The sequence below is a fragment of the Tamandua tetradactyla genome, chromosome 14, assembly GCF_023851605.1.
Source record: "Tamandua tetradactyla isolate mTamTet1 chromosome 14, mTamTet1.pri, whole genome shotgun sequence".
In the NCBI taxonomy this organism is placed as follows: Eukaryota; Metazoa; Chordata; class Mammalia; order Pilosa; family Myrmecophagidae; genus Tamandua; species Tamandua tetradactyla.
Genome location: NC_135340.1, coordinates 12,342,161 through 12,360,545, shown reverse-complemented (window position 1 = coordinate 12,360,545; position 18,385 = coordinate 12,342,161). Strand labels below are relative to the sequence as shown.

General features: G+C 33.0%; 1 long non-coding RNA gene across 4 annotated transcripts in view; it reads right to left on the bottom strand.

Moving 5' to 3' along the window:
- Nucleotides 1-13,263: 13,263 nt before the first annotated feature.
- The window catches only part of LOC143654803 (uncharacterized), a 296,513-nt gene continuing 291,391 nt past the window's right edge, over nucleotides 13,264-18,385 (bottom strand). For all 4 annotated transcript variants that reach the window (XR_013161970.1, XR_013161969.1, XR_013161972.1 and 1 more), the window contains one exon: nucleotides 13,264-13,435. This is a non-coding gene — a long non-coding RNA (uncharacterized LOC143654803). The remainder of the gene's footprint in view (nucleotides 13,436-18,385) is intronic.

Sequence of the window (18,385 nt, the reverse complement as noted above, 5' to 3'; positions counted from 1 at the left end):
TCATACCATTCTGAGCAAGTACTTAACTTCCTTGCATACCAGTTCCTTCATCTATGAGGTGAACTTTTAAATTATGATTAAATAAGGCATTGTGTGGGAAGTGTTTAGCATGGGGATTAGCATTAGAAGATATTTTGTAATTATTCGTGTGTTTCAATTAGCTTTAGTTACCAACTGCAAACAAAAATGTTCAGACCTATATTTTGATAGTAATGGCAACTAGAATGGTTGAAAGAAACATCACCAAGAGCAAAAATGTCAGCACCTTGGAGTCTAAGACTGTAAAATCTAGGCAGACCTTAATTCTGAATAAAAGTTTTTTCTTGACTATAGTGATTAATTTGAAATCAAGAGACAGCTTGAGGGAGGAAGGTGAGCTGCAAATATGCAATGAAAGAAGCAAGAGGTTTCTGGTTACAGTGTGGAACCATCAGGTATAGAGGCATTCAGGCTACATAGGAAGGCACTGCCTTTGTGTCAAATTGTGGCAAACATTGAGCTAGGACAGCCTGATTTAGTTCTGTGAGCGATGAAGAGTCATGGTCCACATGTGTACACACACGTACTTACCTGGACAATGGTTGTTAGAGTTTGGACTCAAGTTTGAAGAGTATTCTTCAAATTTCAGACATTTTCAGGTATTTACAGGAAAACTGCTGCATAGTACTGAATACTAAAAGTAGGGAATGAAGATTTAAAATGGGACTGTAAAATTGTCCAAGAAAATCACAAATGGAAAACATTTCAATCTAATTCTCAATTGATTGCAATAGCAAAATATGATCCTAACCTTTCTATTATTCACACATTGATGGTGATAGTTTTGCTTAATATGAGGATCCATGAGTTTCTCTGTGTAGAGAAATAGATGATAGACAGGCAACATTTTCCAAAATTTGCATCTCCAAGTCTTTTTAGGAACATTTTCTACTTTACCATTAAATATGTATATCTGTTATTGTGGGATATAATATCTTGACAAATTTTCTTTTCCACATGGCATAATTTCTTTTATAAAGAAATAAAACTAACACTTTGATTTAAATTCACTGCCACTCAGAGCAAATGATTTTTGTCCAAGATTATTCAGATATCAAATGGAATTTTAAGTACATACTGAAATCTCATCTCAGCAAAACTCCAGTTGCAATAAATTTTTCAATTTGAACTTTGTGCCAAGTCGCTCTTCCTAGGAGGATGCCCTAAACCTTTGAATTTTATCTGAGATGAAAGCAGGTTGGAAGGCTAAAAGTTAAAGTCACACATAATCTGGTATCTGGGAAAAAGTATAAAACAAGGAAATGACTACTGGTTTAGGAAATTCGAAGAATTGGATTATTTTTTTTTCTGAACAATTGTGTGAAACCATTTTCTCTCTAAAAGTAAAATGAGCATACTACTACTTGTCTCCTGAAGTTGCTTTAAGAATTGGAACATTATTTTAAGAATTAAAGCTGGATGTTCATTAAAAAATAAATTTATAGCTTTTAGCAGACTCTCAAGTGCTTCAGTAGGAATCTGAATTTTGTTAAACTCTCATGTACTATTTCACTGAGCTAAGCAAGCTCTCTACCGCAATTCTGCTGCATGCCTTCACAGAGAGTAATAAAAATTCAGAGAAACTGCACAGAAAAAGGAGAAGGGAACAGGGAGCAGGATTGGGACTAATCAAAAAACCATCAGTAGAAAAAGAAAGATCCTCTTATGCGTTAAAGCACTGCAGAGTCTGTTGGCAGATCACAGCATGCCGAGAAGGGGATTAAAGGAGTACAGGACGTGGGGAGGCAGCCTTGCAGCAACAGCGCCACCTGGGATGGACAGAAATATAGTTAAGTGTAATGTGCCCTATGGAAAATGAGCAGAGAAAAGGGGGAAGATGTCACAAGAGGGAAATTTAGGACACCACAAGACACAAGAAAATTAAAAATTGTAAGAAACATAACATCTCTCCAGCCTTCCCTTGAAAGAAATCGTTGTCCTGTAAAGAAATCAGACTTTGCTACACTGAAAGAAAGTCGTATTCTAGAACTAGATATCTAGTAAGCTAAATGAAACTGATAGCCAAATCCACAGAAATAAAAAAAGTGCAAACTGTCATCTTTTATATAATTCATTATAAAAAAATAGAAAAGCAGAATCCCAATTACTCAGCAGACAAACGTCACTCCCACAATGACAAGGAGGAGAAATGTATCAAGCAACGTTCCATACTGAATTAAAAGTTCTTATATTCACATTTGTGGATATGAGTAAACACACTGAAGAAGACATTTGAAAACAAACAAAAAATTTCCCTTAAAAAGTGAAAGGAAGTTATCACAGTAGACAGCTCCTAAATCAATAATCCCAAGAGAGAACATTAAATTATTGCAAATGTTGCCGATGGGCAAAATAAACTATGAACATAGAATTAACAGCTGATTTTTAGTGAGCTGATTCTATTAGTGAACTTTTTAGAGGACTTATCAAGGGGAAAAGATGACTAAAATGAGTAAGAGAGAAGGGAGACAGTGATTCAGACAGGTCCTTTAGGCTCGCCTTAAGGAGCTATGACAACACTACTGGCCCACTTTGCCTTGGTGTACCAGAGAGTAAAGGAAGTACTAGAACAGTTAAATAAAACATCATTTCAACTCTCAGTGAACTCATAACTTAGTGGGTAGCCAATCCAGTCAGGTAGAATAATAAATCTCACTTAATGTATTAGACTTTTTTATCAGCTGGAAAGAACATGGCTCACTAGAGACACAAAGAAGGACATTATCAACTCAGTTTAATTAGTATTCTATTGTCTCTGAAGACAAGTGGTAAATAAAGCATAGCCTGTCAAATTTAAAATATATTACTGGGCTGACCTCTCTTTTAGCCCTGTTATTCATTCTTGTATTGAAGTTTCCTTGAAGGTATTTTCACCTTTGGTCTCTTTAACTTGATATTAAGGGATTATTGGAGTATTTTGCTAAGTAAATATTATTACCTTTTATTTACTCAAACCTCTATATCCCTTTCAACTATTCTGTAACATGATCAATTCACCTACTGTTAGATACAGTTTTAACGATAAGGTTACATAAATGTTTTTCTGAAATATATGCTTCTTAAATGAATTTATGAAAAGTAATTTCCATCTTGAAAGAGTTCTGCTTGGTGTTACCAGTACATTTAAGTAAAGTACATTTTTCCTCTAACTTGAGGTAAGTGAAGAGGAACATCTTAATAAATGTCATTTTGTTATTTATTAAGCCATATGATAGTTACATATTGAATTATTGTCCAATTAATTAAGCTCCAAACACAGTATATGCTAAAAAAAAAGGCATCTGAGATTTGTGTTCCTTTTTGAAAGAATAATGTCAATAAGAGCGGTCTGAAGTGTATCCAAAATAAGAATACTTCACTGTTTTACAAAGTACATTACAGTGCACCTATCTCATACGGAAAACTCACAAAATAATTAAAATTCAGTTATGCTTAACAGAATAAATTAACAAAAGTACATTCATTTATTTAAATAGTCTTGTGATTCCTGCGGTTTTTTACCAATTGCTCTTCACTAATATTAATAATTTTCAGTATTTCTTCTTCTCAATATTACATATAAAAGGCATTATTCTTAAATTTTGCATATATAATTTTCATTAATTTTCTTGATATTTTCCAAAAATTATTTTTAAAGTCATCAGAGATTTTTTTTCAAAACATGTATAAAAAGCAAAACCATTTGTAAAGAACAGAGGACATCATCATCATAAATGATTCTTTCATGCTTGAGAATGGCTAAATAGAAGAGATATTTCTTCAACCTTATAAAATAAGATTTTAAAATTCAGTGAAATCAGAAGACTTCCTAATGCCTACTGTAATTTTAGTGTTGTGATTTTCACAAGAGCTTTTCCCATCATGATGTTTTAAATACTCCAGGTGTTTAGAACATACATTGTGAGCATTGATATGGGGAATGTATTCTAACCCATAAGTAACTCATCATAGTCAAGCCCAGATATTGCCTAGACCAACCTCTTTTATTTGTGAACTCGGAAAACTCACATTGCACATAGCTCCGTACATAGCACAGAGCCCTGAGAAAAATCTCGTCTTGATATGGACTATATATTTCATTTTCAGTTCAACTATGCATATATTCAATTTGCTTTAGTTGCATGTCTAAATAGAATGTAAAATTTATATCTGGAATATCCCTTTGAAGCTTCCCCTGTCACAGTGACAGTCAACACCCTTTTTAGGACCTAGAAAGTTCCAGAGAAATGGCCCTGGTTTCTAATCTGTCCTCATCTGATTCCTCTCCCTTCTTACTCTCTGTTCTAGTGCACAGTCTTGTTTTCTATTTCTTGGAAACAGCAGGTACATTATATGCTTAGGGTCTTTGTTCCTACTCTTGCCTCTTTTTTGAGTGTTTTTCCCTTAGAAGTCCATGCAGCTATATCCCTCACTTCTTTCCAAGCTTTAATTGAAAATTACCTTCCATGTAAGAACTTTTCTATAAATCTCACCTAAAATATCAACAACACCCAACTGACATTTTTACCCGCTTCCCATAATTATGTTTCCCCCAGCAGTTAGTACTAAGTAACCTACTGAATGTTTACAAAAATTGTTTATTTTCTGTCTTTCCCTCTAGAATGTAAACTCCCTGCAAAGCAGGGAATTTAGCTTGTTTTGTTTATTACTAACTAAATGCCTACTTGTGGTACACTGACTGGCATACAGTAGGTTCTCAACAACAAAAACTTTCCTGAATAAGTTAAAACATCATTTAATTTCCACACTTGAAATCTTTGTTTCCTTGTCATAATATAGCAAAATCTTTCAGAAGAGTCAGTAAATATAAGATTCTTAATTTTGTATTCTTTTTTCTGTCCCTTTAAAAACAGAATATCCTGCCAAGTATAAATGTCCCGTTTTTAATGTGGTAATGAACTTCTTTGTTTCTTTTGACATACATTGCAAAACCACTAAATATGACACTATCGGTTTTTATTGATATGGCCACCATTGCTCACTAGTATTTTCTGTTTTTTAGGTAACTTCCCCCAACAGTTTTAAGCTCTTGCAAAATATGTTGACAGTTTAGGCAATTAGCTTTCCCAAGCCTTTGTGGACTATGACACAATTATTTTTCTGGATGGTTGAAAATGTAAGCAAGAAAAAAAATGAAAAAATGCAAAGAGTTATTTCTAATTTCCCATTCTGATCTCTCTACTTCCACCCACTCTTAAAATTTCAATAGAAAAAGCAATATCAGAGGAAATAACATCCCACAACTGTATTGCAATCTAAAAGAGCATACACACACAAAAATGTTTTTTAACATCCTTTAAAGCAGCACCTAGTACTTTATGAACCTCATTAAAGGCTATGGTGCCCCTGATATTACAGAAATGCCCTGTTATTAGGTATGAAATGTATTTAAGTAATTTTGCTCTCAATTTGCTGTAATGTTTGAGATGAATATTTTACTAAAAATGTCTTCCATTTGGAAGAGTTTAGGTTAGTTCTCATAGCAATCAACTTATTTATATTGCAGCTATAAATCACATATCATGGAATATGTGATTTTCCATGATAAAAATTAGTGTAAATTTAATGGGCTGAAACAGAAAAGTTCATTAAGAACCTTTCTGATACAATCATCACAATTCATGTAAATATGTGCTTGCTTCTTTCTTTTTTGTAAAGCAACTGTACCTATTTTCGTAATAAGACATACTAAAATGCATAAAAGTGAAAAATATTGAATTGGTGCTCTGTAAAGTATTCAGATTTTTCTTTTAAAAAAATAAACAACCAAATGACTGTGTTTTAGGCTTTAAGAACTTTCCAAATCAGGGAAAGAATTTCATTATAAATGAACACTAGTAACACTGTAATTGGATCTTTAGAAGAAATTATCCTGCAGTATTTCTTTTAATAAAAATATATTAAGACCATTGTAGAAAATATAATTTGCTCTTAAATACATATAGGAACTCAGTCTCATTAAATGTAATAGCATTGCAAATCAGTTTGTTAAAGGTCCCAAAGCCTGATAACAAGCTGTCTTGGTGGGTAGCCTAGAAAAAATCATCCTTACACATTGCTGGTACTACGTAAATTACTACAACTTCAATGACTGATAAGATATTACTAAAAAGTTTAAGCCCACATACAGCAAGCTCTAAATGCATTTATTGTTTAGTATTAGCGACCTCATGCAGAGAGAACCTTATGCATGACAGTATTTTTTAAGGTTCGTTCCTTAATAACTGGGATGTGTCAGGAGCTTGAAATCATGGAATTCTTGTAATTGAAACATTAATTTAAAAAAAGACTGACACCTAAACCAAAAAGTCTTTCATTATTTTTAATGAGGGAAATATATAGTCCCAATTACAAGAACATTTACATCCTTGACCCCTTCCAAAGAAGTCTATACCAAAATCAAGAAAGATTTTAGACTCAGTCTTGTATGAGCAAGTTGTTAGACAACTTTTGAAACTTTAAATATAAAAGGATATATTCTTACTTGGTACTTCTTTGAGTTCAGGTAAAATGTGGTTAAACTTGTCCTAACCACAATGAAGGAGACTGCCTGAGGGACAGTTACACAGGAGAAGTCTTGAAATGAGTGATGAGATGATATTTCACAGTCTCCCTCCTTACCTTTGGGAACCAGTATATATTTTTCTTTTGGTGTTAGCTCATAATTTCATGATATAAGGTAAGATCTTCATTAGGTACACTCACTCCTTCATTCATTCACAAACTATTTAAAGAGCATCTTCTCTGTGTCTGGCACCATTCTGAGCACTGGAGTCACTCAAGTGAGCAAAGTGGTCAAATGTAGCTGATGAAGAAATTTTTATAAGGCAATATGTCCTATGGGAAAATCCAAATGGGGAGCCCTAGATAAAGAATGTTGTAAGTGTTGGCAGTTGCAATTCTAAATGCACAGTTAAGAAGGCCTCACTGGGAAGGTAACAGTTGAGGAAAGACCTGAAGAATTTGAGGAAAAACGCAAGTTTATATCTGGAGGAACAAAGCATCAGAGCAAAACCGAATCAAGGGCATGCCTCACATGCCGTTTATGCATTAATTATTAAAGTTGGGTCTAAGAGGTCATTTTAGCCAGATAAAAGTAGTTCTAGAAAGATGGAAGGTATAGTTCTAGGGAAACTAGTTATGTTTCAAATAGCCATAAAAAGAAAAAGAAGAGATATCCTTGAAAATGATTATATTTGTGACATTTGCACCTGAAGTGGACTAAAATCAAACACAGTGAAAATCCCAGAAAGGTTTTGAGAACTCTGTATGAACAAAGATACTGCCAGAGTGATTAAAAGTGACGTGACTATCTGATTTATTAAAAGACCTCCCGACCCCAATGTTCCTCAGGCTTTAGAAAGCAGTCTTATAAAATTATTCAGCCAACAAGCAGATGTGTTTCAATGCCCAGTTCAAAATGAACCATGGAGGGTATCAGAAAAGGATCTATCTCCGAAAGGTAAAATGAAAACCCTTGGACAGCAACAGATGGGAACCACTTCTAGGGAGCAGAAATGATGTTTAATCAAAAAAGCAGTTCTTTCCCCAATTTAGGGCAGTTTCCAAGATGGATATGACTGTCCTATGGATTAGTATTTGCTCTGTCCCTCCTCCTCTTTTCTTTTTAAAATGAATGTTTCATTATGATAATCTTGCCTCTGTTGTGCCATCTTATTTTGGTTGAGATGGGTCAGATTACTTTTCTTTTTTAGTTTATAGGCCTTCAGATTAAGATGAGCCTAATTTACTTCATGAGATCCTTAACAAAGGTGTGTTAGCGAACATGCATGACTTGATTCTTCAATATACTTGTGGGAAAAATAAAATAAAATATAATAAAAAAATTAAACAGTTGATTCCCAGAGCCTGCATTTGCAAAAAAATAAAAATAAAAACTAAATATACATACTTGTGGGCATGACTTGATCTCTTTTTACCAGTGATATACCATGAGAATAATATACCAAAGGTAAACATTGTACCTTCAACTGTGCCCTATAGTGAGAAATACGGAATAGATCACACGACAAAAGGCATAAATAGATTCAAACTCAACCTGGAGACTAATGCCCGGAGTCTAAGCCCAGCCTAGTGCACGTGAGTGGCCTACATATGTGAAAATGAAAATATATTATTGCAATGTTAAGTCCTGAGTTTGGGGGTCACTTGTTTCGCAGTGATATTGTGACAACAGCTGATTAAAAGGTACCTATCCAAAGGTACCTTACCTACAGGTCACCAAAAATAAAATCCTTTATGATAAGAGAACACATCCATAAAAGAAATCAACTACATGCATCTGAGCAGCACCATACAGGGGTAACATAAAAGCAAGGGCTTTACACACTGTGTTAGTTAGATTCAGTTGTCAACTTGGCCAGGTGAGCATACCTAGTCTTGTTGCTTTGGACATAAGCCAATGGTACGTGAACCTCACCTGTTGCTAATTACATCTGCAGTCGGCTAGGAGGCATGTCTGCTGCAATGAGTGACGTTTGACTTAATTGGCTGGTGCTTAAATGAGAGATCACAACGTAGCACAGCCTAAGCAGCTCGGCATTCCTCATCTAAGCACTTGCAGCTCAGCCCAGGCCTTTGGAGATGCAGAAAGAAGTCACCCCGGGGAAAGTTGTTGGAACCCAGGGGCCTGGAGAGAAGACCAGCAGAGACCATCCTGTGCCTTCCACATAAGAAAGAACCTCAGTGGAAAGTTAGCTGCCTTTCCTCTGAAGAACCAACAAAATAAATCCCCATTTATTAAAAGCCAATCCGTCTCTGGTGTGTTGCATTCTGGCAGCCAACAAACTAGAACACACACAGACTTGCTGGATTAATGCATTGTTTAAGTGCATATTGTGTGCCTGCCTCTAGTCTAAGCACTGAAGATAGATTAAAATCAAAACAGACAAGGTAACTGTTCTCTTTATTATGTTGTTCCTAAAGCATCACAAAATAAACATTCAAATTAAACACTGAAAAATAATTGCAGGTCATGACAAATTCCATAAAGAATAAACAAGGAAATGTGATAGGAACTGAACCCTAAACCAAGTACCACTAGTCATTAGAAAGTGACATGTCTCTCTGTTCAGTTTCTTGTAAAATGTGGATAATGATCTCAAATGATTGAAAACATAATATAAAGTGTCTATATAATACGGCTTCAAAAATAAAGTGTTTTGAGCGTTCTTTCAAATTCTTATGCATATTCAGGCAAAGATGCCTAATAAACATTTGAGGATTGATCTGGAGTTGAGGAAAGAAATTTTACTTAGAAACAGTTATTCTGGAATCAACGACATGAAAAGTGTTCACGTATATCCTAGGCATAGCAAACCTCTCTTTTGGAAAAGTGCATGATGTGAGAGAAAGCTTGGGAAATACTTATGGCTGAGGGATACATGGAAGAAGCAGAATCTATGCTAGTGTCCTAATAAGAAGTTGCTACAGATGTCAAACGAAAAAGGAAAATGAGTGGATATGTGGATGTCAACAGTGGAAGAGGATTTCAGTAAGGATGTGGTGGGAAACTTTGTCAAATGAAGCAGAAAAGCCAAGAGAAAGGTTGAGACATGACTATTAATTACATTTAACAATTAAACGACAATTTAATTGAAAAAGTAATTTGTTTCATGACATATGGAACACAAGTTAATGAGGGTTAAGGTTTATTTCAGATATTAAGATTTAGAAAACATATGCACTAAAATTTCCCTTTAGGGATGCTTGCCAGTGCAGATGTGAATAAGATAAAACAGTAACAATAGAAATAAATAACTTTCTAGTTTGTTGAAAGACGAATTTGACTATGCTTGTAAGAGGAAGGGCAGAAAGCAGTGCTTTGATTGAGGTTGCAAGAGTAAATTAAGCGTAGTTCCTGGGGAAATTGGAGAAAATTAGTAGGCTCTCAGCAAGTCACGAATCTTACTGAAAGTATGCATAAAAGTTAACCTACTGCCTTTAAATGTGGAATCTCTGAAATCTACCTTTCATTTTCTGAAGTACAGCATTTCCTCTTTTCCTGAGAAGAAACTGCATGAGTGCGTCACTTTCCATTTTGGCTTTGCTGAAGCTATAGAAACAACTGTGGAATGACTTGCATTATTTTATCCAGATGTGGTAAAGAGTAGGGTGCCTTCATCAGATGCAAATCTGTGCTAAACCGGACCTGCCTTCCTGAATAGCTATACTACTATTTTCTTGCTAATCTTTGCCTAAATGTCAATTTATTTTTGTTAGAGATTTTCTATCAATTTTAAGTTCATATTTTAATCGATGAATTGTAATCAAGTATTTCTTCCACTCTCTCAAGCTAATTCCCCATTTGAACAGAACTCTGAAATGTTTTTGCAAAAAAGTGCTTCTCGGTTTTCCAATATAGTCTAGAAAAATGTCCATTAGTCTGCTCATTGCTCTCATTGTTCTCTGATGCCATTTTTTTTTTTAACTTTATAACTTTCTGGGAAAAAACAGTTTGCACTGTCTGTGCCATCTAAAGCATCTTTCTCCCTCCGCTGCTGCCTCTGAGCTGTACTAGGGATGAGTAAGGGATTTAAAAGGCTCTGTTTGGGCACGAGAAAAGTCACTTTCAGATCAGGTCTTAATTGAGAAAAGTACTCCTAAAATAGGCAGAAGTTATTAATTTTATAATATAGACAATGTGTGTGTGTGTGTGTGTGTGTGTGTGTGTCATCTTCCTGAATATAACAGCCCTGTTTTTATTATTTAGTCAGTTTCAGTCCTTCATCTCAGTATGTTTGTCTTCGGAAGTTTTGAGTAAGATAATCAGGGCATGTGACAAAAAGTTTTGGGCTGTATAAATTTTATGTCATGTTATTAAATATTTAAGTTGTTCATGCATTATTTATTAATAAATAAGTTGACTCATGTAATAGAGAAATGTGAAAGTATGTCTTTTATACAGAATCAGCTTATCAGTGTTTTTTCCAGAAATGGCTAGACATAAAAAAAGTGATATTTGTTGACTCCATTGTATAATACATCTAAAATATTAATTCAAAGAAATATCACATAAAGACAAAATAATTATTCATTTCTGGTTGCAGCTGAGTACTCAGAAAAATAAAAATAAATCTATTAATTCATAAACCACCTAGTTAAATAGTGAACTGGTATTCATTTCTTTTTTAGCACTGAAACTAAACTTTGAAAATAGTGAACTTTCAATCTTTATTCTTCTAATTTAATTAAATAGAAGTTAAGTGTCCCAAGTTTTAAACTGTAAACTAAATAGATATTAGATGAGGATTAAACAAGCAAACAAAAAAAACAAGCTAGAATAACTAGGTCAACAGGGCAAAAAAAATGCTACTGAAATTCAACATCTGATACTTTATTTATAACAAATAAATTTAGAGCAGTCTCATTTGCATGCCACAACTAAGAAAATTAAGTTCATCGACGTCCCCTTATTGTATACCTTCAATATATTACATCATTTAAATTCCTAATCAAGTCATCAGCTAATGAACAGTTCAAGGACCTGGACTGAGCATAGCATTTTGTGTCCTACAAAGATAGACATAGGACTTCAAATTGTATTAGCCCATTATGTTAAGTGCTTCAAATTGTGTTAGCCCATTATGTTAACAGGAAACAAAAGGACAAAACAAAACAGCTTAATGCTTTATGAAATGTCAAATTCCTATAATGCAAAATATGATGATAAAGGCTCAAATGACAGGAATTTAGAACTTCAACAAAAGGAATGAGAACAAGGTTGTGGGTTGTTTTACAACTCTAGTCAGCAATACTGGATGTAATGCTAGGTAGTGCCATCAGGTAAAACCTTTCAAGTCTGGAATGTGAGTATTTCAGAAAAAGAATTTTGTACTCAAACTATTCAGTAAATACCAGACTCTCTTCTATACCCCTCCCCCCAAAAAAGTGCATTTTCACGTATAAACCAATTTTTGAAATTTAGAACTCATTGAAACTTTTGTACAAGTGTTAGTAAAAATAAATTCAGCAAGTTAAAAGTCAAAATGGAGTGAACAAAAGACATGGAATGATATAAATACACATATAAAAATGAGTTAAAATAAAACTGTGTAGCATACTTGACAATCACTGGGTCAAAATTAGAATAGGAAGTTACTGGACTCCAATAGAAATGTTTTCACGAAAAAAAAGATGCATTCAGTAAAATAAAGAAAATAATTATTGAGCAAGATGATAATCTTTATGGCAAATAAAGCATGTGTTTCTTCTTCCCACAAGGGGAGAAAGTTAATTTAGAATACAAAAAAAGCCATAGTCAATATATTTAGCAAATTATAAGTTTTAAATATTTTATGGTTTTTAAACAATTGATGGATCCATAAAAAAAAGAAAAATTTAATTTGTCCTGGATGCTGGCAATAATACAGAGGCTTTGGCATTTTACCAACCGAGAAGCAAAAATAATTGTTGTAGTGGAATTTATCATGATTACAGAATGTAATGAAAATATTTTAACTCTGGCATGTAGTGCTTGAAAAGTGTAGGAGATGCAAAGTGTGATGGGATGTAAACGATATCTAGATGACCAATGCTTTTTTAACATACTTGAGAGATACATAAAATTGATGCAAGAAATTGAATTTTCATTTCATTCCAAGCAGAATTCCTCAAAATTGGCAATATGGACATTTGGGACAATGATACTTTGTTGTGGAGGAGCGACCCTCTCCTGTGCATTCTTCCACGTTTAGCAGTTATCCTTAACCTTGACTTACTAGGTACCAGTAGCACTCTTGCCCAAGTCCTAAGAATCAAAATGGTGTCCACATATTGCCAAATGCCCCCTGCAGAAAAATATCTCAATCAGTTGAGGCCACTGATTTCAAGGCATGTATCTTGACAAAACAACAGCTTAGGTAACTATCAAAATTAGGAGTGGGGAAAAGGAGAGAATAGTGTAAATAGGCTAAGTTCTCATATTTCAGGTCATAAAATCTATGCATAATATCCTAAAATAGCAAGATACAAAAAGATATAAGCAAAGCCAAACCTAATCATTTAAAAAATAAAACAAGCAGAACTGATTGCTTTGGGGAAACGACATTAGAACTAGGGAGAAGTTTGGTAGGGGAATCTAAATAGGCTCTTTTATGTTTTATTTTTTAATATGTGTATTGCTTTGGTAGCAAAGTAAAAATATGTGCATGACGAAAGTAATCAATGTAATAATGACAGCATACATTAGTCTGTTTCTGTGCACTTCATATAAAATAAGACATCAGTTTTCCATCTGCTTTGTTTGCATAAACAAATAATGATATTTCTTCATACAATTATGACTAATAGTTGCATTTTTTTTATTTGTCTGAAACTGTAGCTCCTAATCTTCTCCAAGGAGACATCACTAGTCTTCTGGTGACAACAGTAAGACCTAAAGGCAAAATAAGCGGTTTTGAAGAACATATAAAGTTTTTAATTACCTTAGAAATTCACCATGGAAGGAACACTGCCTATGCATAATTATGGAAAGTCATGATTCTATGCTATGTTGTAGTAGAAGACACAAAAACATTATTACTATTTAGCTTTCCTTTCACTTAAAATATTGTCATTTGTCCTCTTTCTATTTTTTTTTTAGAGAACTTGTAGGTTTACAGAAATAAAATGCGGAAATTACAGTGTCCCCCTATACCTGCTCCCATTTTTAACATTTCACATTAGTATAGTACCTTTGTTACAAATGATGAGAGGGAATTACTGTAATTGTATTATTAACTGTAACATAGTTTACATTAGGGTAAACAGTTTGTGTTGTACAGTTCTATGGCTTTTAAATTTTTATTATAGGAACATATACCACTTATATTTTATCTAATCTAGTTTGATCTTGTTATGAGTATTTCCACAGTGATTTTATCCTTTGTAAAGGATAAAGTTTTATCTGCTTTTCACTGTCTTCACAAGTTTGATGTTCAGAAACTATTTAAAGAAAAATGAGACAATTCTACCAATGGCCCTGTTAATATGTAATTTCAAATAGTGTTTTCTCTTAAAGCTTTTTGTCATTACTTATGATTTTAAATCATGGTAATCACTTAAAAACAACTCTCAAGGGAAGTTAATCTAATTTTTAGACATTACATAAAGTGCTTTAAGACTACTAATTTCAATCTAAATTAAATGATATTCAAAATGATTAGGACTGTACTAAAATTTGATTACCAGTTGACTTGAAAAGTCTCTTTCCTGGCCATTAGAAATGATTGAGGTTTATTTTTCATTAAGGAGATCAAATTTCAAAGAGAATAATAACTCAGGGTATCTATCTCTGTTATTTCTTATAAACATTTGGAGAAATACTATTTTCAGCTAAATATTTTAATTTACTACTATTTGTTAAGATATTTTTCTATTCATAAAACAAGGCGCCAAGTTCTGAACTTTGATATTTTAGTGGCCGAAAATGGAACTCAGTGATGATTGTAGTTATACCAATATAACAATTGAGTGCATTTGTTTCTTATTCGGGAACCATGAAATTGTATCAGTGGGAGCTGGAATGGCAAGTCATTTCCATTCCTGCTACCAAGTTTTTGCCTTTGGATGAGAAGCATTCATCATCTAGGAGTTTAATAGAAATGAAGGAATCTCTGGCCCCACCCAAGTGATCGCATGCATATAAAAGTGAGAAATATTGGTCCACATGTCTTAACACATCATATAAAGGCATATTTGAAACATATTGTTATAAAATTATAGTCATCTGTGATTGTAGCACTATACACTATATCCTCATTTTTCCTCTAAGAGGCAAATCTGATTTTATAGTTTTTTTTTTTTTTTTTTTTTTTTTTTACATGGGCAGGCACTGGGAATCGAACCCGGGTCCTCTAGCATGGCAGGCAAGCATTCTTGCCTGCTGAGCCACCGTGGCCTGCCCCAAATCTGATTTTAAATGAACATTTTTGGAGGTGGAAAAAATCAGAAGAAAGTAAAAATTCTGAAATATTTAATTTATGGTTACAAAACTCTCAGTCTATAATTTTTGTCAGGTTATAGGTTGTTGTTTGGCTACAAAACTTTCCAAAAAAATTGATTATTTTGTATGGTAATCACATGTTATTAGAAAATATGAGACATATTTTATAAGAAACTTTCTATTTGGAAATTATCTTAAATGTGTTAGTCTTAAAAATGCACAAAAAATGACAACACAAATTTATTATAGTTCTGGAGGGCAGTTTGACTATGCATTTTTTTAATTAAAGAAAAAATATGGATATCACATATTAAAGTTCTGTTGAAAATTGGTCAGTAAGGCTCAGATCTTTTTGCCGACTCTAGGGAAGACTCAGTACCTTTGCCTTTTCCAGTCTCTGAAGGCTGCCCACATTCCTTGGCTTGTGGCCCCACATCATTCCAACCTCTGCTTCTCTGACTCTCAGCCTCCTGACTCCCTTTTATAAGGACTCTGTGGTTAGATTTGATTCCACCCAGATAATCCAGAACAATATCTGCATCACAAGGTCTTTATTTAACCACATATGCAATCTTTTGTCAAGCAAGATTACCTATTCAGAGTTTCCATAGATTTGGGAGTGGACATCATCGGGGGCCATTATTCTGCCTACTGCTGTACAGTAGTGGTAAAGGTGATGCACTTTGCAAAAGGCTGTAGAAGCCAATCCTGGCTCTGCCATTTACCAGTGTGAAACTCTGGGTAGGAATGATGACCCCTAGAATCTGAAGTTTTTCACATATAAGAAAAGAAAACATAGCTAACTTAAAAGAGGAAGATTTAAGGAGTGAGGCTTACAGCATATTTGGAACAGTAACCAACTAAGATTTAGTGTCCAATAAATGCTGTTACTGTTTATTTGGGAAACCAGGGGTGTCTGTGAGAGATAGAAGTATTTTAAGGAAAAAAGTGCATTAGAAATTTTATGACATGTCTATAACAGCATCTCCTTATATGACTAATTAAAAAGATTTTGTTTTGATTTTATGCATTTTTTTCATTAAAGAAATATATGGATAGCACATATATTTAAATTAGAAATTTAAATAGAAATCTCATAGAAAATTTCATTGATTTGTTCACTGTCTTTAAGTGGTATATTACGAAATTAACATGATATTAAAATTTGACTATGTGTTTAAATATCTTCTCTCTTCCTTCAACTATAATAGTGAAAGAAAGACAATTTTTAAAAAATGTTATATAATACATCGTATTACAAAGCTATGTTGAATTAGGTTTACTGTGACAGATGCTATTGGGTAAAAACTAAAGAGAATCCAAATTCATTTATAATTGATCAGGTCCCTTAATTCTGAAGATTTTTTTTTAAATTATTTTATTGACTAATGATACATTTTTGGACAATATTCCTCCACATCCAAGATGGAGGTAAAATCTTTAGAAAAAAATGGAAATGCTAAAACCCAAAACTTCAAGTATTTTAAAAAGATTTAAAAATTCCTAAACTATGCAATTAACACATGATTCTTTCATTCAGTGGAGTGAAACAAACCTTGAATAATTATCACATGCCCTTCTTGTTCATTTGGATATTCATTTTATTCAAAATGAACATTTAGGGAGGCAAGATATATTCTCAAACTACTTCAAAATATTTTCTTCTGTGAAGTATTATTAAGATTACCCATTTGTAATGTACTTTCCAATATAACAAATACATAAAATAACATTTATGTATCTTTCAGAAAGTTTGATTTATATTTAAAAACCTACTATAGCATATTATTTATTTGTTTTCGGATTATATCATTTTTCATCCATTTTCAACAATTCATTTTGATGACATATGGACAAAAATATTAGCAGAAAAGTGATCTATTTTTAGATCATGACCTTTTTAGATCATTTTTATGATTTTAGATCATTAAATGATTTTTGGATCATTTCTATCATGACCAGAAAGATAAGAATAAGGATAAAACTAGCAAAGGTTAAGAGAAAGTTAACAGTTAAGTTAACAGTTTCAAGCTATGTCTGGCATTGAAAGATTTGACTAATTTAATATATTATGTAATTGCTTTCAGGCTAAGTCTGAATACTATAGTAATTCAGTTAGCATTGTATAATATGATCATATATTTTTATGATAGTCTTTAGTTATTGAGAAAATACCAAATGAGATGCTTAGGGAAGAATATTGTAGTGTTAATATTATTAAATGATGACATAAATGAAGAAATTACATGAAAATTTTATCTGACTCAACATTCTCTTCTAATTAGATATTTTCTAAAAAACTGCATTGTTATCACTCAGTTATTTTCCACAAATTCCTTTTTCACCTTTATATTGTTTTCATTTAAACATTAGACAATTTTCAATTATTCATATTCTGGTATAAATGTAAGTATAAATGGAAAATTTACTTGTCAAGCTGAGCTGTGAAAATGTGATCTACATTCAAATATGATTTTTCTCAGTAGTTGGCTTAGTACCTGGAGACAGGTCACTTACATTTAAGAGTGATCATAAGTATATTTTATATTGTATTTCTATACTGCTACCCCTGTGAAATTTTACCATCATTTTTAGTTTAAGTACTTGAAAACTTGAAAGTTTTGAAAGGGATGCGGGCATCAGGACACTATAATCTATTTATTAATGTTTTACAAAGAATGCTTATCTATATTTTGAAATATACAATCATTTATTTCAGCGCACTTCACTGAAGTTAAATTGAAAAATTGCCTTCAAATGGAAACACAAAAATTGCGGTATTTAGAAAGCAATTCACTTCCCTCACTGTCTTCTTTTTCCCTCATTTTCTTTTTAAAGCACAGCAATGCTCTCATGTCTTCAATACTTATGCTTTCTCTACTGTTGGAAATATAGCAAATTAAACATTGTTTCAGCAACAATATTAATGATGAAAGCAACTTTCCACCAAACTTATCAAATGTATAAAAAAATGAAAAATATGGAGAACAGAACGCTGATTCATAATACAGGAAAAAACATGAAACTTCTCAGATTTAACCTTCTACATGTTGAACCAGGAAATGTGTAAATTCCTTTCTTCTAAAGATTATTAATGCTGTGAGATGTGAGGAAAATATTATTTTGGAATAAAATTATGTCTGTCCATCCATGCATACACATACACACTCACATATTTGAATGACCATAATGGAATAAACATACAAGAATTGCTGAGACATTTGAAAATAAAAACTCTGAACTGAGTTCTGAACTCATGCTAAAGAAATGCTGCACATGAGATTCCAAGGAATCTCCCCTAAAGGTCTAAGATACATTTGTGATTCTGCAGAGTTATCATTGCTAGGAAAAAATCAAACATAATGAAGGTTATTCTAAAATCACTAAGTGCTAGAAAATTAG